This window comes from Cervus elaphus, chromosome 29, assembly GCF_910594005.1.
Source record: "Cervus elaphus chromosome 29, mCerEla1.1, whole genome shotgun sequence".
Lineage (NCBI taxonomy): Eukaryota > Metazoa > Chordata > Mammalia > Artiodactyla > Cervidae > Cervus > Cervus elaphus.
The window spans coordinates 36,747,759-36,775,300 of record NC_057843.1 but is presented as its reverse complement, the minus strand read 5'-3'; the positions used below and the strand labels follow the sequence as shown (position 1 = coordinate 36,775,300).

Here is a 27,542-nt window from a genome sequence, read left to right as displayed (position 1 = left end):
TGATCATTTGATATGACCTCTTTGAATCAAAAGAAAGCTTTAATGGAATTTCTCTGAGGTGAGTGGCTATAATTAGACAAATCTGTGGATCCGTAGTCTGTCCTCCCTCTGCTCTGAGCAAGATGATAGGAAGCGTGAACACACCTCTCTTTGGAACTGCTTGTCGGAGTTGTAGCTTGAAAATTCTCATGGGGTCTGTAGCCCTGGCGCTCTCTCATGCCAGGACCCCTCTTCAAGCAGAAGGTTGAAAGTAGTGAAGGTAATGGCTGAATAGGGTGTTGATGTTTAAATATCAAAGGTAGTAAAGAATGGGTGAAGAAACCATTGATTAATCTCTATTACTGGTTTAATAATTCCACACTTTGGCAATGATAAGAATCAGAGTGTTAGCCAATTCGAAGAGGAAGGGAGTCCCCGTTTGGCAGATCCTGAAAACGTCCGACACAATAAAGAAGCCCAGTGCTTGGTTCTCTCCCTCTTTCAGCCATGCCTAGTATTTTAAATTTACTCTGCTTTTATTCCCTACAAACTGTGCCTGGTAATTTATTTTTTTGCCTCTTTCTAAAACAAAGAAGGTAAAACCAGAGTGTCTTCTGAACTGTCCAGATACTCTGGAGGGATGATTTCCAACGTGATAGCTTAGAGCATTGATTGATTCTCTGTGGTGCTGTCTGTGAAAGTTAGTGCTCACAGCTAATTCTGTCCATTATTTTTGTTTTTCATTTGTATTGATCCGTTTGCATTTTTCCAAGTGCTGTCTTTAAGTGAGAATAATGTCAATTATTTGTATGCCTCTTGCTTGTAATGCTGAATGTAGTTTTTGTGATTGCCTTATGTCTCCCTTATTGTTTGATATTTTGATTTTTATCACACTTGAGTATGACAAATGAATAAGTAGTTGAGTAAGGGAAGTTTCAACTTCGTGTTGTAATGTCATTAAACATATGAAGAAATGAAATGTTAATCTTGGGGAGTGTCTTTTTTGTAATCATAAATAACAAGTATTTGTGTTGAATAGGGGGTGAGGATTGTATGTATGTATTTTACCACTATTGCTGTTATTTTGTAGTCTTTTTGGAAAAGTCTAGAAAAACATATTAAGGATGAAAAATTTAGCATGCTTAATGTTCCATCTGTAATATCAAAGTTAGTCTTAAAAATTGATTATATCTTGCATTTCCCTTCAAGATGCTTCATGAGAAATAGAGCTCAAGTAGTTACTGAGGTTCCATGGTCTGCTTAGTATTTGGGTCACTCAAGGGATGACACAGGGTGATGGAGGTGGTTGATGCTCCAGAGAGTAACAGACTGTCTTGAGTCCCCTTCAGGTTGCATGTCATTCTGCTGAGCTTCATTTTCCTCATGTACTAGGGAAGCATTGTTGTGCAGCAGTACAGGCGGATAAGTTCAAGGGTTGGCCAGGCTCTGACTAGAATTCTTCCTTTTCTTTTTACTAACTGTGTGACTGTAGCAAGTACTTAATTGACCTCCTTGAGGACGACAGAGGATGAGATGGTTAGATGGCATCACTGACTTGATGGACATGAGTTGGGGTAAACTCTGGGAGTTGGTGATGGACAGGGAGACCTGGCGTGCTGTGGTCTATGGGGTCGCAAAGAGTCGGACACGACTGAGCGACTGAACTGAACTGAATGTTAAAAATACCTTTTCCCCATATGTAAAATGGAGATGGTAGCTTCTTCAGAGTTGTGCTGAAGAATAACTGAAGTTAAATCTATAAGGGGTCTTGCACAGTTGTGGTGGGAACTGGAGAGATGTGTGGTGGGTTAGGTTGCGCCTCCTCTGCTTGTTTCTTTCAGAATTCCACTTTGGAGAACTGACCTTTGCTCAGAGGTGGGCCTGGCAGGTCTAAGAGAACTCCCACTTCCTTTTCCAGTGATGATGGATCAGATTAGTGGGCCAATCTTGGCCACATAGAAAGGAGGTGGTTAGTGGAACCATAGAGGAAAACTCCAGCTTGCCCTCAGAGAGTAACAGGAGGCTCGTCTCTCTAGAAGAGGACAGGGAAGCACTGAGGTCACCAGCCTATGATCATAAGGCGACCAGACCTAGCTTAAAGCCCATGCTTTGGACGCAGAGACCAGATTAGGGATCAAAAGTATTCTGTTCAAATTCAAAGCCTGGAGAAAGGCCAGTGTTTTATTTTTCATAACTCTGTCAGAAATACAAGTGTTCATTGCTCCATTTCCAGAGTATTTCTTTCCTTGCTAAAAGTGTTTTGGTGGCTAATTTGAGTGCAAACAAGCAAAAACCCAACCCAATCACATAGGCGCGTATTAGAATTCTGGTTCTGTGTGGGGTGCTTGGATAACCTGCCTCTGTAGCCTTAGTTTCCTACCTGTAAAGAAGGCTTTGACTGGTGCCTCACCGGGATGGGGGCCACAGGGGAGTCAGGCACCTAGCAGCATGCCTCTCTCACTGAGTACATTTTGAAAAAGTCATTCCTTGTGGGCCATTTCTAAGTCAGGGAACTCCTTGACACTGTTTGGGGAAGCCTGGTGGAGTTCAGGCCCGAGGTGCTCAGCAGCAGTGGCTGTGGGGATAGTATTTGCAGCAGACGTGCTCACAGCAGGCCGGGCAGATGGATTGCTTTATATATTACCATTGAATTCTCACATCCATTCACTTTTACTTTCTGCCAAACTGAGGGCATCTGAAAAGAAGTGACATCAACTGATAGTATTTGGGGTTCTGTAGGCCAGATTGCTGGGAGGAGGAATTTTAAGGAGCTGTTGCTTATGTGTTCACAGGCATACTGTGGCTTTCGGGCTCTGTGTTGAATTTGAAAGACCATGTGTTATAAATCCTTGGAAAGAAAACTGTCATGGATGTTGTAGATTCCTATGCTAAGTTTGACTCCACTTCACACATGGCTTTTACATACTTCCTACATACTTGAATTAAGAGAAAAGAATAGGTTGTTTCCAACAGTATTCTAAATTTTCATAAACTATATTTTATGGCCTAATCATAATTTTCAGTGTTTCTTCTATTCCAAGTGTTCAGAGTGTGTATTCTGTCCTTTTATTTTAAGCATTAATTAACATAAAATTGGATGATTCTGATGGATATTGAAATGGTGTGAGAACCTGTTTCTTTGAAAATTGAAAAATCGTTCAGACTTCAGTAGTATTCCAAGTAATAGTGAAAGATTTCTTTTTCTTATCATATTAGTAAAGACCAAAGGACAATTCTCATTACTCATGAGAATGTACTTGTTAGAGTGAGCACTCTGCTTTTCTGCTGGCTGTGGTATGATTGCGATATGCATCCTGAAAAGCAGGCAGGTGGTGTGTATCAGTAACCCTTAATGTCTTTAAGCCCTTTGAGCCATTTCTTACACTCCTAAGAAATAATTGGAAAAAGTACATTTACAAAGACAAAAGTACACTTACTGAGGTGATTGTTGCAGTGCTAGATTTATCAGCAAAAATTGAATTATAACTAATATGTCCAATGATAGGGAAATCATTGAGAAAATTATGATGTGTCCATGTACTAAAATCCTTTTACAGAAAATTATTTGAAAGGAAATCACGATGGCTGTTAAGTATGTTATCCCTTGTTGAAATATATTAAAAATTAATATATGTCTATGGTTAAAAAAATTAAAGCACAGAAAAATATGTAATGGCACCCTTTTCAGTCCCTTCCTTAAAGGTAAAACCTTTTTTAACAAGTCCTTACATATACTTTCAAAACTATTAGCATATGTCTGTATCTTTTTAAAAAGCTACAGAGTTAATCAGTATTGTTCACATTGTTTTTCAATGTCTTTTTTTTTTTAAACATCTTTCCTTTTAATGCATCTTTTCATTTATGGTAAGTAGAACATTTTTAGAGTATAGATTTTTATTAGAAACACCTCTCTTATCCCAATAGAGTATGACAGGTGGTTGCCATGGAGTTTTTCTGAGGGTCTCCATAGAACCACAGTAGTACGTACGAGTTCATTGCACAGATCTTGTTAGCAAGTTAGGACTTAGACAACAAACACCTTAGTTCACTGCTGTGTCTCTCTTCCCCCCACACAGAGCAGATGGCCAGGCGGACCTGGTGCCCTCGCACGTTTCCATGCCTGGGTTTGTTGACAGGCCCTGCCTGCACCAGCCTCTCGGCTTATTCCACCACAGCTGATGCTGGAAGATAGTTCATGCCATCGTAATTTCTGTTTTACTGAATGACAGCGTTTCTCACCGTGTCCTCATATTTGAAGGATTGGATTGGTTAAGTAAATTTTAATAAGTTCCTTTAGAATTGCATTTCTCTGTCCTCATAAAGGATTAGCCCAGTGAATTTGGAAGACATGACAGAAAAAAGTAACAGAATGACTTTTGTCAACAGTTCTGTGATAATGGGAAATTGAAATAGGAATGGCACAAAGAGGGGATAAAACCGAGCCTGGTTGCTCAGTACAGATATAGGCAAGAAGGACTACATAAAATAAGAAAATGCCAACTGCAATAATCATAAAGGATACTCTAGATTTAAAACACGTACATGAAGTAAGACAATCAGGAAATTATTGCCCATTGTTGCAAGAGAGCAGATGGTGCGAAAATATCCTTTAATTTTATGTCATTCTTAAAATCAAACAACCAAAGAGCACATACCATCTATGTTTAAAAAGTTAACTTGCAAACTTTTCTATTTTGGGAGGACGCTAGAGTAGAGTTGAAAAAGAATAAAAACAGCGTTAATCTGCCAGTAAAGAAACAAATTGGAGGCTGTCTTTGCAGGGGATTGAAGGCATAGATGAAAGATTTACCAAGAAAGCAGTGTTCCAAACCCTGCTCAACTTCTGTGTGAAACTCTTCTCTGTTACATATTTTCCTCCTCGTTGGTTCTAGAAAGTGACTTGATGTTAAATGTTTAAGTTCTGAAGTGTCTAGATTATGTCTCTAAAACCACATCCATTTAGGTACATGGTCATAATTTTTGGAAAGTGTAGCTTCATGCTTTAGTATTTCACATTTGATTAGAGAAAATTTTAGAAAAGTTTTTTGAATGTTGATACTATTTACACTCAGGACCTTCCAAATTAGAGCTGAATCCTAGATCCTAAAACATTTAGTTTGAATAAGCATGACTAAGACCTCTGATCTCAGATTTGTGCACAGGTTTACACTATAGCAGTGTGTCTTAAAACGCATTTCTGTAGTGTAGGTGCCTTATGATCAATTCATGGTACTTTTTTCCTCAGTTACTACACAGATGTATTTGCTGGTGCTGTTGCGGGGGATGGTGTCTGTGGCAAAGTCAAGTCAGTCTGTGATGTCCTTGGCCAGTCGGGGCTGGACTGAGAAGTGTTGATGCTGAACACGGATTCCTTTACAGGTCCTGTTAGCACTTTACTGTTTGTTCTTATTGGTGATCTCACCTGTTAGAGCAGCCTAGTGAACATGGAGACAGGGAATTGGAAACTCAGGTCCATATTTCTCAAAGGATCTGCCCTTTGAGTTGTGCAGCGGAGAATCTGAAGTCCATCCTCAGTCACTGAGTAACTGATGTAGCTACTTACCAGGAAAATTGGGGTGATGCAGTCCACTGTGTTTTAGAAGAAACATTTTGAGGTCGGGTAGTTTACAAACCTAGAATTTCAATAGGCATATGTATAGTTAAATTTTTTTTAGATTGTTTTGATTACATTATGTGAGCATTCCCTGTACCCCTGTTTTACCTTTTGGAAATGATTGACATAATAGTGGATTGATTGAATCAGACTTTACGAATCTTGTTGTTCAGTCACTCAGTTGTGTCTGACTCTTTGCGACCCCATGGACTACAGCGTGTTAGGCTTCCCTGTCCTTCCCTTACCTGCAGGAGTTTGTTCAAACCGTGACCATTGAGTCGATGATGCCATCCAACCATCTCATCCTCTTTCACCATCTTCTCCTCCTGCTCTCAATCTTTTTCAGCATCAGAGTCTTTTCCAGTGAGTCAACTATTCACATCAGGTGGCCAAAGTCTTGGAGCTTCAGCATCAGTCCTTCCAATGAACAGTCAGGGTTGATTTCCTTTAGGATTGACTGGTTTGATCTCCTTGCAGTCCAAGGGACTCTCAAGAGTCTTCTCCAGCACCACAGTTTGAAAAGCATCACTTGTTTGGCACTCAGGCTTCTCTATGGTCCAGCTCTTATATCCATACATTACTACTGGAAAAACTATCAGTTCACTTCAGTTCAGTCGCTCAGTCATGTCAACTCTTTGCGACCCCTTGGACTGCAGCATGCCAGGCTTCCCTGTCCATCACCAACTCCTGGAGTTTACTCAAGCTCCTGTCCATTGAATCGGTGATGCCATCCAACCATCTCATCCTCTGTTGTCCCCTTCTCCTCTTGCCTTCAATCTTTCCCAGCATCAGGGTCTTTTTCCAATGAGTCAGTTCTTTGCATCAGGTGGCGAAAGTATTGGAGTTTCAGCTTCAACATCAGTCCTTCCAGTGAACATTCAGGACTGATTTCCTTTAGGATGGACTGGTTGGATCTCCTTGCAGTCCTTAAGAGTCTTCTCCAATACCACAGTTCAAAAGCATCAATTCTTCAGCGCTCAGCTTTCTTTATAGTCCAACTCTCACATCCATATATGACTACTGGAAAAACCATAACTTTGACTATATGGACCTTTATCGACAAAGTGATGTTTCTGTTTTTTAATAACACTGTCTAAGTTTGTCATAGCTTTTCTTCCAGCAAGGGTCCTTTCAATTTCATGGCTGCAGTAACCATTCACAGTGGTTTTGGAGCCCAAGAAAATAAAGTCTGTTGCTATTTCCATTGTTTCCCGTTTATTGCCATGAAGTGATGGGACCAGATGCCATGATCTTCATTTTTTGAATGTTGGGTTTTAATCCAGTTTTTTACTCTCCTCTTTCATCTTCATCAAGAGGATTTTTAGCTCTTCTTCGCTTACTGCCGTTAGGGTGGTGTCCATCTGCATATCTGAGGTTATTGATACTTCTCCCGGCAATCTTGAGTACAGCTTGAGTTTCATCCAGCCCGGCATTTTGCATGATGTACTCTGCATTTAAGTTAAATAAGCAGGGAGACAGTATGCAACTTTGACACACTGCTCTCCCAATTCGAACCAGTCTATTGTTCCATATCTGGTTTGAACTGTTGCTTCTTGACCTGCATGCATGTTTCTCAGTAGGCAGGTAAAGTGACCTGGTATTCCCATCTCTGTAAGAATTTTCCACAGTTTGTTGTGATCCACGCAGTCAAAGGCCTTAGCATTGTCAATGCAGCAGAAGTAGATGTTTTTCTGGAATTTCCTTGCTTTTTCTGTGATCCAACGGAAGTTGGCAATTTGATCTTTGATTCCTCTGCCTTTTCTAAATCCAAAAGCTTGTACATTTGGAAGTTCTTGGTTCATGTATTGTTGAAGCCTAGCTTGAAGGATTTAGAGCATTACCTTGGAAGCATGTGAAACAAGCGCAATTGTATAGTAGTTTGAACACTCTTTGGCATTGTCCTTCTTTGAGATTGGAATGGAAACTGACCTTTTCCAGTCTTATGGCCAGTGATGGGTTTTCCAAATTTGCTGACATATTGAATGCAGCACTTTAACAGTATTATCTTTTGTATTTGAAATAGCTCAGCTGGAATTCTGTCACCTCCACTAGCTTTGCTTGTAGTGATGCTTCCTAAGGCCCACTTGACTTCACACTCCAGGATGTTAGCTCTAGATGAATGACCACACACCATTGTGGTTATCTGAGTTATTAAGACCTTTTTTGTACAGCTCTTCTTTGTTATTAAAATAATTTTTCTTTTTTAAAGAAGTGTAATCTTATTTTTTATTTTCATTTTAATAATTACCAAGGAATTTGAATAATTTTCATCACCTATATTTTCTCAGTTCACTTCAGTCGCTCAATCATGTCTGACTCTGCAACCCCATGAATCGCAGCACACCAGGTCTCCCTGTCCATCACCAACTCCCAGAGTTTACTCAAACTTATGTCCATCAAGTTGGTGATGCCATCCAGCCATCTCATCCTCTGTCGTCCCCTTCTCCTCCTGCCCCCAATCCCTCCCAGCATTAGGGTCTTTTCCAATGAGTCAACTCTTCGCATGGGGTGGCCAAAGTACTGGAGTTTCAGCTTCAGCATCAGTCCTTCCAATGAACACCCAGGACTGATCTCCTTTAGGATGGACTGGTTGGATCTCCTTGCAGTCCAAGGGACTCTCAAGAGTCTTTACCAACACCACAGTTCAAAAAACATCAATTCTTTGGCACCCAGCTTTCTTTATAGTCCAACTCTCACATCCATACATGACTACTAGAAAAACCACAGCCTTAACTAGACGGGGCTTTGTTGGCAAAGTAATGTGTCTGCTTTTTAATGTGCTGTCTAGGTTGGTCACAATATTTCATAATCAGAAATAGTACATAGAAGGAAATGGGTATTGAGTATAGTCAAAACACAACTATAAATAATGTTCATTCATTCACTAAGCTATACATTTAACAGAGGATGATAAACTCTTTGGGACTGGGCAGTTTGCAAGAGGGGAAAACTTGTTAAAGATCAGTTCCAGTCTCTAGATGTGTGGTTTTACAAAGCCAACATGTGTTTCCGTAAATTTAATAGGAGTGGCCTGATCACAGCTTGGGTATTTGTGCTGTTCACTAATAAACCTTCAAAGGAAATTTATAGCTAAGTGAAAGGAGGACAAAGCCAGCCTATTTTATGCCATTTGTATGTTAGGGTGTAAGTTGCAGAGCAGAACTAATGACTGGAGTTGTATGGATTACTGAATAAAGATAAGGAAGTTTGAACTTCAAGGAAAGATGCTATTTATAGAGTTACTTGTGTTTTCAGTTGGGGATTTTAGCTGTGGTGTAAAATGAAGGTATATAATGAAGAAAGACCAATGGGATGCTATATGGTTATAAAAGAATGTTATTCTTAGGCTCATTATTTTTATGAGAATTTGATAGTTCTATGTGCTGGGCTTGGTTGCCCAGTTGTGTCTGACTCTTTGTGATCCCATGGATTGTAGCCCACCAGGCTCCTCTGTCCATGGGGATTCTCCAGGCAAGAGTACTGGAGTGGGTTGCCATGCCCTCCTCCAGGGGATCTTCCCAACCCAGGGATTGAACCCAGGTCTCCCACATTGCAGGTGGATTCTTTACCATTGGAGCTACTAGGGAAGCCTGAATACTTTTCAAAATAATTATATTTATTTATTTTTAATTGATTGATGATTGCTTTACAATATTGGTTTGATTTCTGCAATACATCAACATGAATTAGCCACAGGTATATATATATATGTCGCCTCCCTCTAGAACCTCCCTCCAACCTAATGCCCTTTCTCACCCCTCTAGGTTTTACAGAGCCTGGTTTGAATTCCCTGAGTAATACAGCAAATTTCCATTGGCTATCTATTTTACATATGATAAGGTATATGCTTCCATGCTAGTCTCTCCATTCAATTCACCCTCTCCTTCCTTTCTGCAGCCCTTGTCCATAAGTCTGTTCTCTTTGTCTCTGTCTCCATTGCTGTGCTGCGAATTCATCAGTATCATCTTTATAGATTCCATATATATGCATTAATATATGATATTTGTTTTTCTCTTTCTGACTTACTTCACTCTGTATAATAGGCTCTAGGTTCATCTACCTCATTAGAACTGACTCAAATGCATTCCTTTTTATGGCTGAGTAGTATTCCATTATACATATATACATATATACATATATGCCATATGTGGCATATGGCATATATATATATGCCTTTATATGGCATATATGCCATAAAAAGGAATGTATTTGAGTCAGTGTGTATATATATATGTATACACACCACAGCTTCTTTATCCATTCATCTGTCAATGAACATCTGGTGCCTTCATATCTTAGCTTTTGTAAATAGTACTGCAGTGAACATTGGGTTACATGTGTCTTTTTCAGTTTTGGTTTCCTCAGGATATATGTATAAGGCAAATACTTATAAACAGTAAAAAAACAAAAACACCATGAATACTTGGTGTCATTCACAAAAAAATGATGTGCATTTGCCCTCTGTATTGGTACAGCTTTTGGTTTTAAAGATTTTTCCTTGAGTCACTGAAAAGGGTTGGCATTCCAAGTTTTCATGTAGATAATTGTGTACAGTTGTAGGCTCAAATGAGTTTTAAAATAAGGTTGCTTCTACATGTTAGTTTGGCAAAAATAAAAAGTGCCCTACATTTCTACTATGCACCTGCTAAAAGCAGTGGAATACCTCTGTATGTAGAGATATGACTAAGAACTTAAAAATATATTATTAAGTAAAAAGTAGAAAGCTAGTTAATGTGTACTTTGTATATTATGAAGCTATAAAAGAAATGAAAGGATTCATATGGTTAATTATTGGGGCCTTTGGCCTGTGGAATGAATTTGAGGTGTGAACGGTCAGGGAGCTTCATCTTTTATGTGCTATACTTCTGTGTTATTGGAGATTTTTTCCCTCTCACTTTTTTAAACAATACTGCTTTCATATATTATTTTGTGCTATTTACAAAATATCCAATAAAATTGTTTCTTATAGTTTTCAGAGGTATCTTAACATGGAGAGCCATAATGTTTAAATGTGTCTCATAGGTGCATAGTAGAGATATTCTGAAATCTGTATGTTTCAGGATATTTAGCTTGAAACCAAAATTTCACTGTGAAGGAGGAGGTGATAAATATATGTGTCTCTGCATGCTCCTAGTAATTTTAAAATGTTTAAAACTTTATCCTATAGTTACTGATTGATCTCTGATTAAGATGATATTCCTCATTGATTGAAAAATGTAAATAAACAACATTGATACACATTATTTAAACAGTTATTGAAAAAATTAAAGTGGAATTTGCTCGGAGACTATTTTCAGATAGTGTTCTGTATTTGTTGTTGTAAAAAGCCTGAAATTGCATAGACTTTTTCTAAGACGTATACCTTGTGTGTATTTGTCATTCCCATATAATCCAAACTCACTAGTATATTCTGTAAATTGTATCTTGGACAATGATGCTTAAAAATAATAATGTATTTCCTTTTGTTCTCCAAGAGTTGCGGACAGTGTGTATCATTCACCAGCAGAGGGCAGTGTCTTGCCACATTTTTTTTTTTTTTTTCCTGGCAGTCCTTTGGAATGAATGGATTTCCCTGGTAGTATTTCACCCAATTTGACATATAGAGACAAAGAAGATATTTACTGCTTATGAATTTGTAATGGATATATTTTATATGGAAGAGAAGATGATCAAAGCAATGTAACTTTATGTTGTTGTTAAGTTGCTAAGTCGTGTCCAACTCTTTGCAACTTCATGGACTGCAGGCTTCCCTGTCCTTCACCATCTCCTGGAGCTTTCTCAAACTCCTGTCCACAAAGTCTGTGATGCCATCCAACCATCTCATCCTCTGTTGTCCCCTTCTCCTCCTGCCTTAAGTCTTTTCCAGCCTCAGGGTCTTTTCCAATGAGTTGGCTCTTTGCAGGAAAGAATATTTATAATTTTGTTTATATACCTTCTAGATTAGTTGGTCCTTAAAAGAAATGCTCATTTTATGTGTAGGAAGCATTTAGCTTAAAATGTCATCAAACTGAAGTGCTTTCTTTTGTGAAATGAGGTTATAATTCCTCCAAATCTATTGAGAGCTGTTCACGGATTTGGTCCCTATGTGTTGTTGGCTGCTGTCCAAAGGGTTAGTGCCTGCTCCCCCTCCCCCCAAACACTCAGTATAAACATATTTATTATTTGGAGGAAACATATGTAGTAATTTGTGGGGGAAAATGGGGGGGAAGTTACATCAGGGTATATTTTTATGTTTTAAAGTAAATAATGGAAATTTACGTTACATTTTAACATCATCCTCTTCGATGGCATTTTGTTGCTGTTGCTGTTGTTTTATTTGATTTTGGGGCCACTCTGTGGGGCGTGCAGAATCTTATCTCCTTAAGCAGGGATCACACCCACATTCCCTACAGTAGAAGCATGAAGTCCTAATCAGTGGACTGCCAGGAAATTCCCTGGTGGTACTGTAATTTCCTTTATAATGTTTCCAAAGCAGACAGTTATTACACATGCAATTAAAAAATTAAAGTTTGTTTTCAAAAAGAACTATCTCATTGTATTTTATATATAAAAATACTTTAAAATATTTGATTTATTTAAAAACTAAAGATTGGTTAAGTACTTTTAAAAATGGAGGTGTAAAGACAAGAATGGTAGCTTAAGAAAATATCCAAAATGAAGAAACTGGTGAATCAGTGGTTACATCACTTGCTAGATTTGAGGCTTTGGGTAAATTACTTGTTTTCAGTTTCAAACAAATATAAATATCAAAAATCCCTGAGTGCATTTAACTATATCTAATATTTCTAGAGATATCTGTGAGCTGGTAGTTAGTGATTTTGATGTATTGCATACCCTGGTAAAGGAAGCAAGCAAGTACATTAGAAATTGATGAAATTAATAGTGTTAAATAGTGGAGATTCATCCCCACCTTTCTCAGGGTGTATTTCACTTCCTACATGTGCTAGATAAATCAGGCTTGTTTAATAATGTTAGCAGTTTTATACAAATGTTTATATTTCATGCAAAAGGGAGAGATTTGACTAATCTCTGGGATCTCTAAAATAATTGATTTTATCTGGAATCATAATTAAATTTTTTTTTGGTTGTGGAACTTTTTTGGAGATATTTGAAAGGCATATTTGTGAACCTGTATTTATGGATGTAGCTGGCTGCCTCTGGTCCTGCAGTGGATCCTAGGTGCTGGGGGATGGAGGTGGCAGGGGTCAGAGACTCTCCACTGAGAGAAGTGCGGAGCCCAACCATCTCTTGGGTCTTAGTAATGAGACTCTTCTTCAGGTTCTCACCCTTGCTTAAGTCTGGGGCTCTGGGTTAGGTTCCTACTTTAAATGTCTGTGTGTGAGTAAGTTAGGAACCTATTTCTGAAACTTGTTGCCAGTCATTCCATCTCTAAGGTTTCTCCCTGGAAGTTGGGTCAGACAGGTAGATGGAAGGTGACTTTTGAAAACAGGTTTTTTTCAAGGTGCAGGCAGAGCCAAGGAGGGGCCTGCAAGGGGCTCTCCTGTGACCTGCCTGCCCTGTTCCTCCTCCCACCGCACTCCAGCTCTTCCATTCTTGCCATCCTGTACTGCTTTCCAGCCGCTTTCTGGGAATGGTGCTGCTCCCTCCCTGTCTGATGAACCCTCACTGCAAGTCTCAGCTTGGCTATCACTTCTTGCAGGCGGAACTCCTGACCTCGGGAGCAGGATAATAGGGCTTCTGTCTGTCTATAGTGCTGTTATGCAGGTTACATGAGAAAGTGTGTGCACAGAGCTTGTGTTCCTGCTTATAGGAGCCCCCGCAGTCCTGGAATTCACTGCAGAAGGAACTCAGCCAGACACAGTGGATCAAAAGAAAGGTGCTTTAACACATGTTAAATAAAGTAAGTCTAAGGTACAGAAATTGATCAGTGCAAAGAAATAGAGAATAGGAAAACAACAGAATGGGAAAGACTATAGAGATCTCTTCAAAAAAATTAGAGATACCAAGGGAACATTTCATGCAAAGATGGGCATAATAAAGGACAGAAATGGTATGGACCTAACAGAAGCAGAAGATATTAAGAAAAGGTGGTAAGAATACACAGAAGAACTATGCAAAAAAGATCTTCATGACCAAGATAACCGTGATGGTGTGATCACTCACCTAGAACCAGACATCTTGGAGTGCCAGAAGATATTAAGAAAAGGTGGTAAGAATACACAGAAGAACTATGCAAAAAAGATCTTCATGACCCAGATAACCCTGATGGTGTGATCACTCACCTAGAACCAGACATCTTGGAGTGCGAAGTCAAGTAGTCCTTAGGAAGTATCACTGCAAACAAAGCTAATGGAGGTGATGGAATTCCAGCTGAACTATTTCAAATCCTAGAAGATGACACTGTGAAAGTGCTGAACTCAATATGCCAGCACATTTGGAAAACTCCACACTGACCACAGGACAGGAAAAAGTCACTTTTCTTTCCAATCCCAAATAAAGGCAACGAACGCCAAAGAATGTTCAAACTGCCACACAATTATACTCATCTCACACACTAGTAAAGTAATGCTCAAAATTCTCCAAGCCAGGCTTCAGCAGTATGTGAACTGAGAACATCCAGCTGTTCAAGCTAGATTTAGAAAAGGCGGAGAGGAACCAGAGGTCAAATTGCCGACATCCGTTGGATCACTGAAAAAGCAAGAGAATTCCAGAAGAACACCCACTTCTGCTTCACTGACTACACTAAAGCCTTTGACTGTGTGGATCACAACAAACTTTGGAAATGTCTTAAAGAGATGGGAATCCCAGACCACCTTATCTGCCTCCTGAGAAATCTGTATGCAGATCAAGAAACAACGGTTAAAACTGGTCATGGAACAATGGACTGGTTCCAAATTGGGAAAGGAGTACATCAAGACTGTATATTGTCACCTTGCTTATTTAACTTCTATCCAGAAGTTAAATCCAGAGTACATCATGTAAAATGCCAGGCTGGATGAAGCACAAGCTGGAATCAAGATTGCCAGGAGAACTATCAATAATCTCAGTTATGCAGATGATACCACCCTTATGGCAGAAAGTGAAGAACTAAAGAGCCTCTTGATGAAAGTGAAGGAGGAGAGTGAAAAAATTGGCTTACTCAACATTCAAAAAAGGAGGATCATGGCGTCTGGTCCCATCACTTCATGGCAAGTAGATGGAAACAGGGGAAACAATGAGAGACTTTATTTTCTTGGGCTCCAAAATCACTGCAGATGGTGATTGCAGCCATGAAATTAAAAGATGCTTGCTCCTTGGAAGAAAAGCTGTGACAAACCTATTAAAAAGCAGATATATTATTTTACTGACAGAGGTCTGTCTAGTCAAAGCTGTGGTTTTTCCAGTAGTCATGTATGGATGTGAGAGTTGGTCCATAAAGAAAGCTGAGCACTGAAGAATTGATGCTTTTGAACTGTGGTATTGGAGAAGACTCTTGAGAGTCCCTTGGACTGCAAGGAGACACAACCAGTCAATCCTAAGGGAAATCAATTATGAATATTTATTGGAAGGACTGATGCTGAAGCTGAAGCTCTAATACTTTGGCCACTTGATTTAAAGAACTGACTCATTGGAAAAGACCCTGATGCTGGGAAAGATTGAGGGCAGGGTGAGAAGGGAACGACAGAGGATGAGATGATTGGATGACATCACCGCCTTGATGGACATGAATTTGAACAAGCTCTGGAAATTGGTGATGGACAGGGAAGCCTGGCGTGCTGCAGTCCATGGGGTTGCAAAGTGTTGGACGCAACTAAGTGACTGAATTGAACTGAACTACAGGTATAGACAGCCTATGTACAAAATTGTTCACTTTTGTCTGAAGGGCAATATGCCTGAACTTAACATTTTCAGTAGTGTGTGGTGAGATTCACAGCTTCATGTGTTAACTCATTTTTATGTTGTTGTATTCTAAGACATTTATTTTTGTTTTATACATGTATATGTCTTCTTTTTCAGATTCTTTCCCATTATAGATTATTACAAGATATTGAATGTAGTTCCCTGTGCTATACAGTAGCTCCCTGTTTTTTTATCTTTTTAGTGTATAGTTGTGTTATCTGTTAATTCCAAGCTCCTAATTTATTCCACGCCGCCCCCCGCCACCCCCCACACACCCGCCCCCAGCATCCCCTTTGGTAACCATAAGTTTGCTTTCTGTGTCTGTGAATCTGTTTGTAAAGAAGTTCATTTGTATCATGTTTCAAGATTTCACATATAATTGATAGCATACGATATTTGTATTTCTCTGTCTGACTTACTTCCCTAGACATTTCTGTTTAGATTAGGAGGTATTTCTTTCTACAGTTACTGGATTCCAGCCAGGACAGTAGGTACTACTGTCTTCTGAACCTCCAGTTGCTCCCAGAGAAGTGTATGCTTCCTGTGAGTTCAAATAGGATGTTTTCCCTTTCTTTTCATACTTATTTTGCTGTCGAGAAAAGAAGGAAAAGAATACATTTCTCACCAACATTTCTACTATTGATGTTTTAAGAATTGTGATATTCTATTCTTGGAGTTTTTTTCATATGGTAACTTTTCCATATTACTGCAAACCAGTGGGTATTTCCAGTATGTTGAGAAAGTTAACAAAACAAAAATACACAGCAAAGAAAACACTGACTGCTTCTGTCCTTCCTCTTAAAAGAAATGGGACATGAAGATTGAAATGCTTGAGATACAGCCTTGCTTCAATAAATGACAATTTCGGTTCTGTCAGTTATTTGTTTTCAGATAAAGAAAACACCAGCTCTCATACCGGGGAAAGTAAATGTTCAGATTTGTTTTTGTCTTTTTTTTTTTTTTAAGGTAATATAATTTGATTGTATTCTTTTAAAATTAGCTGCCCAGGGATAGGGATTGAAAAATAAAAATTCCTGCACAAAAATGTTTCCCTAGTATTAAAATTTAAATGCAGGCAAATGCATTTAAAACTTAAACAAAACAGGTTGAGGTGTTCTTGAAGCATATGGTGAAGCAGACACATTTGTTGTAATGTAATGCACCGTTTATGGAACCTAATACACTGTCGTAGGCTCAGGTTTGTAAAATGGATTTTTATGGAGTATATCTTTCTTTAGTCCCCACCTCGTGCCAGCTGAGGAAGAATCCACGTCACACTCTGAGTGCTTCCCCAGTGGGGTTGGGGAGAGGCAGGGAGAGGGATGTGACTGGCCACCTCCTCTTGGATGTATGGGGCCCTGGACTTCACCTTCCTGCCTGCCCTGGAGGTGGGCTTGGCTGAGGCCCCTCTGGAGTGCTCTCAGCTCTGCAGGATGCCTGGGCAGCCTGTCCGCCTGCCTTCTTTGCTTCTCTTCCTTTATTCTCTTCTCTTCTTATCAGCAAAGCTAGCACTTGGGAAAAATTGAACAGGCTTTACTTTATTATGAGAATACATATAAGCAGAATTGAAACCTCTCAGATAAAAGTTCATACACTTACTAAAAACAAACAGCTGTATTTGATATCTCTTGAGGCCAGCTGATATCAGAGTTTCTGATACTTTGTACAATTTTAATTGAAACGTACTACTTTTAATATAGAAGAAAAAGATCTCATGACAGGTAGTAAATTAAGGATTAAGACTCTAAAACTCTTTTAGGAGCAATCATACTTTCGGCTTTCCTTTCCATTTGAGTTTCATTCCATTGTCCTGGTTTGTGGTTCAGAGCCCAGTTCTGATTTTTGTTGACATGACTTCTTATTTTTCCATTCAAACTAAGATTGTTATTCCCTGGCCACTTGTGGAAATACCATTTTGGTGTGCTACATACTTTTGGTAAAATGAGTGTGTATAATGAAGAATGCAGAAGTATAGGACCAATTTATGATATTCCTTGACATTAAGAAAAAAATTTCTTCCTGTGACTTTTTGATTTTGCTACTTTATTTTTCTGTTTTAAGGATTGTGTTAGGCACCTTACAGGAATGGGCTACAAATATGAAATTCTGGAGTTAATTTAACTTTGTTTTCAGAATGAATATTCTAAAAGCATCTAGAATGATAAATTTTTTTTATGAGATGCTTTTTAGCTTGGGAAAGTTTCTTCACTGCTTTTAAGATTTATCATCTTATTAATTTGCTAGAAGGCATCATACTTTATTTTTTTCTCATGGTAGAAATTTGCAGGAAGCATATTATCTGTACCTGCTGTTTAGATTATGCAAAATGGTTGTTTCATCTACCTACCAGCATTTGTCTTAGCGTCTTCACATTTCCTTGAGGAGGTTAGGGGTTTGCATGGTAAAAAAGATAGAAAACAAAAGAAATTGACCTTTCCCTGAAGCAGTCATGTTCAGTGCATTTTTTTTTAGCTACCACCATGATGAGAAATTGGAGATGCCTGGCATTTTGATGTTGGAGGTTAAATTCCCTTTCAATTCAAAAGAGACAAAAATGATTGTTATAGTCCAGTCATTAAGAAGTCATTGTCCTCCTTGTACTTGGCACTTTTTATGCTATGCCACTGCCAAGATTTGATTGTTTTTAACCCCTTAGAAAGAGAATAAGTGTTTGGGGGGAATATCCATTTGTCTGTCTCAAGAATAAAGAGGCATCTTGGTTTGGTTTTTCTTTCCTTGAATTCACACATCTTCGACTCGGACCTTGTAGCTTTAATCTTGGTGAGTATACATTTCATCTAAGGTATAGTTTTAGAAAAACAAGGAAAGGGCCATTTACATGCTTTCAGTTTTCATTGTATTTGGTCCCTTAATAGAATTTACATCAGCTTGTGATAGTAGAAGGACCTATGCTGGGTGTGAAAAGCTCACTAAGACAGTTTTCTTTGGCACTTTAATATGTAAGAGGCTAGTCTATTATCACTGATAAATACTGTAGCAAAGGTACAAGATAATACAGGAGTATAGGATGGAGAGAGATTAATTGCAACTTGATAGTGATCAGAAACTTTTTTTTTTTAAGAAGTCTGATACTTGAGCTAGTGAAGGTTAGATGGGATTTTGGTGGTTTGAAAGTATGTGTTTGAAAGGGGATCAGCAGCATGAGAGAAGTCTTGGAGGCAACATGCAGAAGGAAGTTTTTGACAGTTGTCTCTGTGTGCTTCGAGAGTACATTTAAAATGGTGGGTGGAACCAGGCTACGGAACACCTTGAATGTTAGGCAGAGGCATTTGGATCTTTTAATTCTGTGTGATGGGCAGCCAGTGAACATTTTAGAAAAGAGTTTCAATATAAACTTTTTATAAGGCACAGAAGTGGAAATACAATAGATATGTTTGCAATTTAAATTTTGATCGCCTTTTAATATTTTTCATATTGGGCAAGTGACTTTCAAAGCAGCAGAACTGCGCTTGTGTGGATGGCCAAGTGACTGCAGGATCACAGTGGAAACAACCTAGTTCCACTTTTTTCTCTGAATTTAAGAAAGATATAAATGGAGGGGAGTTCATATTCCATTCCTTAAAGATTATTCAGGTCATCAGGTTTTTAATTTAAGCGCAAGAGTGAAAAGGATTAATCATTTACACAAGTATAAATTATTTTCATTGGCAGGCTTAGAGCAGGGATTCCCCAACCCCTGGGCCATGGACCAGAAGAATGTCAGATCAGCGATGGCATTAGATTCTCATAGGAGCATAAACCCTACTGTGAACTTTGCATGTGAGGGATCTAGGTTGTGGCCTCCTTAAGAGATTCTAATGCCTGATGATCTGAGGTGAAACTGAGGTGGTGCTAGCACTGGGGAATGACTGAAAATATAGATTATCATTAGCAGAGAAGTTTCACTGCACAGAGATCATGATAAATGAATTGCTTGCAGACTCATATCAAAACCCTATCAGTGAGTGGCAAGTGACAATTAACCGCATCGTGTGGCAGGCTCTGTAGTGGCAAATGAGTTGATATACTTCAGTTGTACAACTGCATCTGGCGTTGGGCTTTAAGTCAGAATCTGACACTTACTTTAGTCTACGTGTGGCCCACTCAGTATTTTATTCACCACTAGGTCTTGTTACTTTAAATGTCATCTATATACTGCTGACTGCTAACTAATAAGTTTATATCTTTAGCTTGGACTTCTTCTTGAACCTGCAAACTTCTGCCAGGTAATCCAGACTGATTACTTGGCATCTTCACTTGGATGTCTGATAAGTTTTACAAACTTGAATAAGTCCGATAACTGCTCTTCCAGGTTTCTCCATCTCATCTAATAGCAGTTCTGTTACTCCAGTTGCTCAGACCAAAAACTCTGGAATTTTCATTGGTATCTCTCTCTCTTTAATTACACATCAGTTCTGTCCACAGTTCTCCACTTTCCAAGTCTATCTGAAGTGACCACTTCTCACCACACTCACTATTGCTTCTCTGGTTCAACTAGTGTCTCTGGTCTGAATTATCCTAATGGTTCCCAAAGTCTCCCTGCTTCTGTCTATTCTTTATTCAGAGGTCAGATTGATGCTTTAAAAACCTTCATTCAGAGTGTACACTTCCCTGCTCAAAATCCCTTCTATGGTGTCCCATCTCACTCATTAAAATTTAACATTCTTACTAGGTGTGCAAATGCTACATGGTCACTCTGTTGCCAACACCCACCATCTCCAGACATAGAGACTTCACCTCTCTGACGTCCTCTGCTGCCTCCATGCTCCTGACCCACTTGGCTACAACATGTGCCCTCCATCCTTATGCCCCAATAACCCTGGATTCCACGATCCCTTTGTTGCATTCCCCCGCTCCCCACCCCCGCCCCGGCCTCCACTGCCTATAGCTTGTTCTCTCACTTCCTTCAAGTATTTTCTCTTGTGTCACCTTTTCACTGAGACTTTTCCTTAATTTAAATTGGAACCTTTTCCACAATCCCTGGGTCAGAAAGATCCCTTGGTGAAGGAGATGGTAACCCACTCCAGTATTCTTGCCTGGGAAATCCCATGGACAGAGGAGCCTGGTGGACTACAGTCCCTGGGACGGCAAAGGAGTTGGTCATGGTTTAGCAACCAAACAGTAGCAGCAACTACGACAGTCCCTGTAGTCCCTTCCCAGTGTAATTTTTCCTGTAGTGCTTACCATTTGACATGTCCTTCAGCTTATTTATTGTCTGTCTTCCCCAAGTTGCAAGTAAGCTCTATTAAAATAGGAATTTTTTTCTATCTTATTTCCACCTGTATCCCCAGTACCCAGCGTCATAACTTGTACATAAGTATTACTTCATAAATGGCTATGGAATGAATAAGTACAATGACAAAGTGAAGAATATAAACTTTAATCTGGCACAATTTAGCCCAGGCTTAGCTGATGCTGGTAAGTTTTTGTGAATTTCTATCCAATCTTCACTTTTACTTTTTATTTTATGGCTATTAATAACACTGAACATTTCTCATTTCTGAGTGCCCTTTACCAGTGTCCAGGTTCACATTACTGTAGTTGTAATCATAAATGACTCTTTTAACACTGTTTCTTACAAGTTCCACATTACATTTATCAAAGTACAGCTCCCACTTTCCATGAAAAGAAGAGGTGAAATTCCTGGAAATAGCTCACATCTAAAACAAACAGCTTCCCCCAGTTCCAGAGGAGTGAAATTAAAAACGTTCACTGGATCATTTCATCGGCAGTAATCATTGAAGTTCAGCCTGAAGTCAGTGATGAGATGCTTGCCTCTCCCTCCCTGGCGCTAATGTTTTAACTGTGCAGTTGCTACAGAAATGAATGGCATGTTGGATTTATTTCCACAGTGGTATTTTTACTTTAACTTGACAGTTTCATAAGGAGATTTCTCAATAAATTGCCTTATTTCTTGGTTTGTCATATGCTTTAGCTTCTCAGGTGTGAATTTTTTCTTTCTAAATGTGTCTTTTTTAGGATATTTATTTGATAAAGCCTGTGTTGGCCCAGACTATAGTTACATGCTAGCTCTTTTATTGTCATAGAGCATTTGAATTAGATAGATTCTTATACTCATCAAAAAATTCTCCTTTAAAAAATGTTGCACTGGTGTTGCACCTGACTCTCCTTTCTGATTAATGTGACTGAAAATTGGGCCACTAATCTGGTTCATGTTTGTGGTTTTTATTGAAGTGTTTTTTTTTCCCTTTGTGATGCTGAATCATTTTATACTGACCTCATTTTTTTTTGTTGTTGTTGTTTTGAGTGGCTATCTTACAAATGTAGTTGAAATCTTTAGAGTCCATAGTGACCACAGTTTAAGTTTAGTGTGAATGTACATTGCAAGTGAATTACATTCTTGTGTTTATTTGAATGAGTGAATGAATGAATGAACAATTGCTGTGACAGAAGGAAGGATGAAAATTTTAACCTTCCACTGAATTCCAAGAAATGTCTTCTTGAATGTATGTGCTTAGGCCCATTGAGTGAGAAAATATCGAATAGCCATATGTAGTAAGCAGGATCTGAGTCTGTGGGGTTTGATATCTGGCCTAATTGTTTATAATTAAAGGATCAAAGAAAAAGATGTCCATGTAGCCACAGAAAATGCTCTTATCTTTGTTGTTGTTTGTTTCAGATGTTTTCTGTGTCACTGACTACAGAACTCAGAATTATGGTTTTAGGGGCAGGGAGTCAAAGGGGTACCACTTTGTCTTTGGGCACATCAGTTTCTGTCTTCACCTGTAGTTAAAGGGGCAGAGTCCGAGGAGATACTGGTGCTTCTGGGAGCTCTAGCCTTGCAGGTGGGGCATCCAACTCCTTTCTTTCCTCTGATATTTGGAAATTTCTTGGTAATTTGGGGGAACATTTCTCAGCCTGTCTCTCTCAGGTGCTTTAGGCAAGAAAGCATTTACTTCTTAAAAACCTCAAGTTTGGTAATCCAGAATCTTCTTTCACATAGCTGCCGGCATTCTCTCTCTCTCTTTTTTTTTTCCGGAAAATTCAAGCTGTGGTTTTATACTTAAACTCAGATTCAGAACATGTAGGAAGGAGGAGATGGTTGGAGGTTGCAGGAGCTTTTGTTTTAACTCACTGAGAGTGTGGGCTAGTTAACTATACTGTAATAGGATTCCTGCCTCCAGGTCTGCTTTGCCCAGGTAGCCACCCTGCTGGCAAGTGTGGACCACAGCAGACTCAAATTCTAAGAGCCCTTTGGCTCCTAGTTGGCGGCAGGCAGTGGGAGCAGGCAGGGGACTGGGGTGAGGGGAGGAGAATGCTGCCCCCACTCAGGGTTGCCTCAGGTCCTCCTCTGGGGACCCTCCTGAGTTCTGGTAATTACTCCGTCAGGCCTTTTAGACTGAACTTCAGTGAAAACTTGGCTGTTAGCAGGCCCAGGGTACTATTCTGTCTGTCTTGTTCCCTTATACCCTGCCTCTACCTGTAATGTCCGTTTATTCAAATTCTTCCAAAGTTTCATTTTAGTCTATTATCTGCTGGGACCCAGACTTACACAGAAAACTCCTGTGGATTTTGGGTGAGGAGCTTTTATTAAATTAAACATAAAAACTGAAAATGTTTAAGGTCATTCTTCATAGAAAAATGTTGTTTCCTTTGGTCTCTGGATTCCGCTTTGCTATTGATATGGACACAAGATAGGTTCCTATATGTATTTGTTTAATTTAAAAATTAAGGATGGTAGAAAATCCTGTTGCCTTCAGCTATAAAAATGTATTGTTTCTGTCTTTCTTTAAAACATGTTTTGGTACCAAAGCTAGTATGTTGACACTTTGCGGTTAGTAAGGCTTAATCTTCTTGCTTTGGAGGTTTTGAAAGGAACCGTGTGTATGACGGTGAACATTCAGGGAAACTTATATCCTTTTAACTATTTAACATTCTAAACCATTTTTGAGAGCTCAGTATGCCATTTGAAGCTTGCAAAGCATGGCTTCTTAATTTCAGATGCTTTTGTGGGTGCCTAAGGTGTGCTTTGTTGGGATTGTTAAGATCATATGAAAATATTCCAGGGCTGCCACTGCTGCTGACATGTCTCAGCCAACATTGTGGAGGAGCTTCTGATGGAATAATTATGATATGAACAACGTTGTAGGCGGTTGTTACCATAGAAAAATATGGTATGGATCAAATAAAAGAGTCATGAACTTCGATAAATTGATTGGTCTTGCTTGCTTTTTTTTTTGCCCAGGATAAGCTCAATTCAAGAACTGGCCTGGCCTGCTGTAGTGCAATGATGGTTTACATTCTTCACAGGCTTCTTCACTGTTTGAAAAATACTGTTATGAACAGATTTTTAAGGAATTTTTTTTACAGTGAGTTATCAGTTTCATTTCTCTGTCCATCTTTACCACCATCCCCGTCGCCCTCAATTAGCATGCTAGTTACTTAAGTTTTTAGATTTGATATTCAAGTTCAAATCTCAGCAAGATTCAAGTGTTTTTCTCTTGAGATTCAGTTCAAAGACAAGTTTTGTTTTTGTTTTTCATGGTAGCTGAAATGATGTAGTATACCACCTGTTGAGAAGTCTAAAGTTATATCTTATAAAAGAGCACTGGCACATGAAAAGGCACTGTTTCGTGTGTGTGTATATTGAGCTGCAGTTTAGCCTAGGTTCCTGGAATTAACAAGATCTGGAGCAGATCTTTACAGATGGATCCTTCAGTTCAGTTCAGTTAGGTTTCTCAGACATGTCTGACTCTTTGCCACTCTGTGGACTGCAGCAAGCCAGGCTTCCCTGTCCACCACCAACTCCTGGAGCTTTCTCAAACTCATGTGCATCGAGTCAGTGATGCCATCCAACCATCTCATCCTGTGTTGCCCCCTTATCCTGCCTTCAATCTTTCCCAGCATCAGGATCTTTTCCAAGGAGTCAGTTCTTCGTATCAGGTAGCCAAAGTATTGGAGTTTCAGCATTGGTCTTTCCAATGACTATTCAAGACTGATTTCTTTTAGGATTGACTGGTTTGATCTCCTTGTAGACCAAGGGACTGTCAATAGTCTTCTCCAACACCACAGTTCGAAAGCATCAATTCTTCAGTGCTCAGCTTTCTTTAAAGTCCAACTCTCACATCCATACATGACTACCTTAATGGACCCTAAATTCCCCTTCCTTGCATTACTAGAGAACAGCTTTCTGAGAACAGCCATCGTGAGCAACAAAAGCTGTGGTCAGAGACATTCTATATGGGTATCATGACTTCAGTTTGCTCGTATAAATGACCTGATGACCAGCTGGTGACAGTGAAAATGCAGCCCTCCTCCCCACTTTTGGATGGTGCTTTGTTGATGAACCAGGTTTCTCCTCTTTGTGAGCAGATTATCCAGTGCAATGGCAAGTGGGTGTCAAGCATTGGATCTTACGAGAAAACATTGCTAAAGCTGTGGGCTCAGTGGGAGAGGCATCTGTGGTGCTAATGGCAAGGAAATAAAACTGGCCTTCTTGGAATTTGATAGATTGTCCAACTCAGGTCTTTGAGCTTCATTCAGTTTTATCATTGCTCACATGAGAATGTCTGTAAAATGTGTTGGTATGAGGATTAAACTCTAAGGGAGTTTGTAAATGTAAATAATTATGACATGGTGTTAGAGAAACAAAGGTAAAGAGAAAATCTGCAAGTGAGATGAAAATAAAAATTAAGGAGAGAGAAATATTAGGTGAAGGTAGAATATTATTCTCTGAAAGCTTGTTTTGTTTTTTGCCTTGATAAGATTTTGTAGCCATATTCAGTTCTTTTTACATAATCCAAATTATTTCCTGTGAATGTCAGTTACAATATAAAACTGATTATATTGTGAGAAGAAGTGACTCATTTGAGAAGACCCTTATGCTGGGAAAGATTGAAGGTGGGAGGAGAAGGGGATGACAGAGAATGAGATGGTTGGATGGCATCACTGACTCAATGGACATGAGTTTGAGTAAACTCCGGGAGTTGGTGATGGACAGGGAGGCCTGGTGTACTGCAGTCCATGAGATCGCAAAGAGTCGGACACGACTGAGCGACTGAACTGAACTGATTGTGGGAAGCCACAGGATCTTTCTAGTAATAACTTCGGACCCTCGTTTTTATCTCATTCTGCACTCTAGGGTGAATAAGACTGTTGCTAAGAATGCACATTGGGGAAAACAAAACAAATGCCTCCCAACACTGTTTATCACAGATATGGACTGCGGAAATGAGTGTTCAAAATTCCAAAACAACTGGAATATTTTCAGTAGTTTACAAATTATTAAAAGGTCTTCCTGATGTTTTGACTTGTCAGAGAGACTCTGTGTTATGGGGGTTTAGAACTTGTAGTTTGGCATTGCAGATTCTATTCTGATGATCTAGTCATTTTCAGGGGCATTGCTGCCTTTAAACTACTGCTCTCTTTCATATTCATAACTGTGCCAATATTATTGGTATGTGCAATAAAATATATAGGTGTTCATTTGTCTTAATTCTTGTTTATGTGATTGGTAGAAAATGTATTAAATGACTGTAGCTTTTTGGTAAAAATCAGTGCAGACTTTTTACCATTGTTACTAGAAGAAAGTAAATTATTTAGGGTTTTATACTTAGTAATGCCTTTCATTATTTTGACCTAGACTCTAAAGTGATGGCGGTAAAGGAACTGCTTACAAACAACATTAATTAGAGTATTGAGTGTATCATATTTACCTCCCAAGTCAAGAAGCTTCCCTTTGAGGTGATCATCCATTCTGTGTATGCAGGCTTCTGGTCCTTCCAGGGCGCACTCATCATCATTTAGTCTATCTACTCCAATTGCTTGCACCAGTGGCCTGTACCTTGAAAGTGAAAGTATTAGTGAAAGTGAAAAGTCATGTCCGACTCTTTGTGACACTATGGTCTGTCCATGAATTCTCCAGGCGAGAAAACTGGACCGAGTTGCCATTTCCTTCTCCAGGGGATTTTCCCAATCCAGTGGTAGAACCCAGGTTTCCTGCATGGCCTGTATCTTACCACACCTCAACAATCAGCCCTTTTTAAAAAAAAAAAAAAAAATCTTATTTGAGCTTTTGGTAGCAGGGGGCCCTTCTTGAAAAACCTTTTTATCTTGTCTCCTACCCTGTCGCACTCTTGGAAGGAGTCGCACTGTCTCTCTAATTGCTTCTTTAGCATGTTCATACTGAGCTGTCACAACACCCTCTATGAAGGTCATCTCTGGGCCAAAGCCAGTAAGTAGTCAGTTTTCCATCCTCCCGTTGCTTAGCCCCTCAGCCTCTCCAGTTTTGAACCACAGTCTTCTTTTCTCCCCGTATCACTATACTCACCTGTTTTTCTTCTAACTCTCTGTTTCTCAGCCTTCTTCATCAGACCTCTAAATATTAGAAGGCCATAGAGATCTCTGCTTGGCCCTCTTCTCTGTCTTCAGGTTCTTTATCGATTTGGTTGTTTGTCTTCCCTCCCCAAGGATGTAAGTCCCTTGCGAGTAGGCACTTTGATCTGTCTTGTTTGTGCTGGTGCCCAGAGCAGAGCTCCGCTGGTGCTGGCTGACAGCACGACCCTTAACCATTCTTCTTGGTCCTTGGATTTGTGTGTCCTCACTCCCTGTATTTTCACAGAGATTGTAGTCAGTGGTTCTGTGATCAGCTTGAACATTACTTTAGTGTCATGGGATACAGTTTATATAGTTTATTACTTTGCTTGACCTATGTCTTCTTTTTCCATTAATGGTACTGCCGCTTTGTGACAGGTGAAAGTTGAGGCCTTTTGCTGTGTTATTGATGCCGCTTTCATTTTTTATCCACTATGGTCAGTCCCTTTACTTACTGCATTGCTACCCACCTGTTTCTTTTCAAACTTTTACTTTTTAACAACCTTGGAGGTTGATGGTTAGTTATACTTTGTCTCTGCTGCTGCTGCTGCTAAGTCGCTTCAGTCGTGTCTGACTCTGTGCGACCCCATAGACGGCAGCCCACCAGGGTCCCCTGTCCCTGGGATTCTCCAGGCAAGAACACTGGAGTGGGTTGCCATTACCTTCTCCAATGCATGAAAGTGAAAAGTGAAAGTGAAGTTGCTCAGTCGTGTCCTACTCTCAGCGACCCCATGGACTGCAGCCTACCAGGCTCCACCATCCATGAGATTTTCTA

General features: G+C 39.5%; 1 protein-coding gene and 1 long non-coding RNA gene across 5 annotated transcripts in view; both read left to right on the top strand.

The window, feature by feature from the left end:
• The window catches only part of KDM4C (lysine demethylase 4C), a 402,052-nt gene that overhangs the window by 114,364 nt on the left and 260,146 nt on the right, over window positions 1–27,542 (top strand). The window lies entirely within an intron of this gene.
• On the top strand, window positions 7,577–27,086 carry LOC122686091. Its single transcript, XR_006338621.1, has 3 exons — window positions 7,577–7,758; window positions 23,919–23,928; window positions 27,075–27,086. It is a non-coding gene; the product is annotated as an uncharacterized LOC122686091 (long non-coding RNA).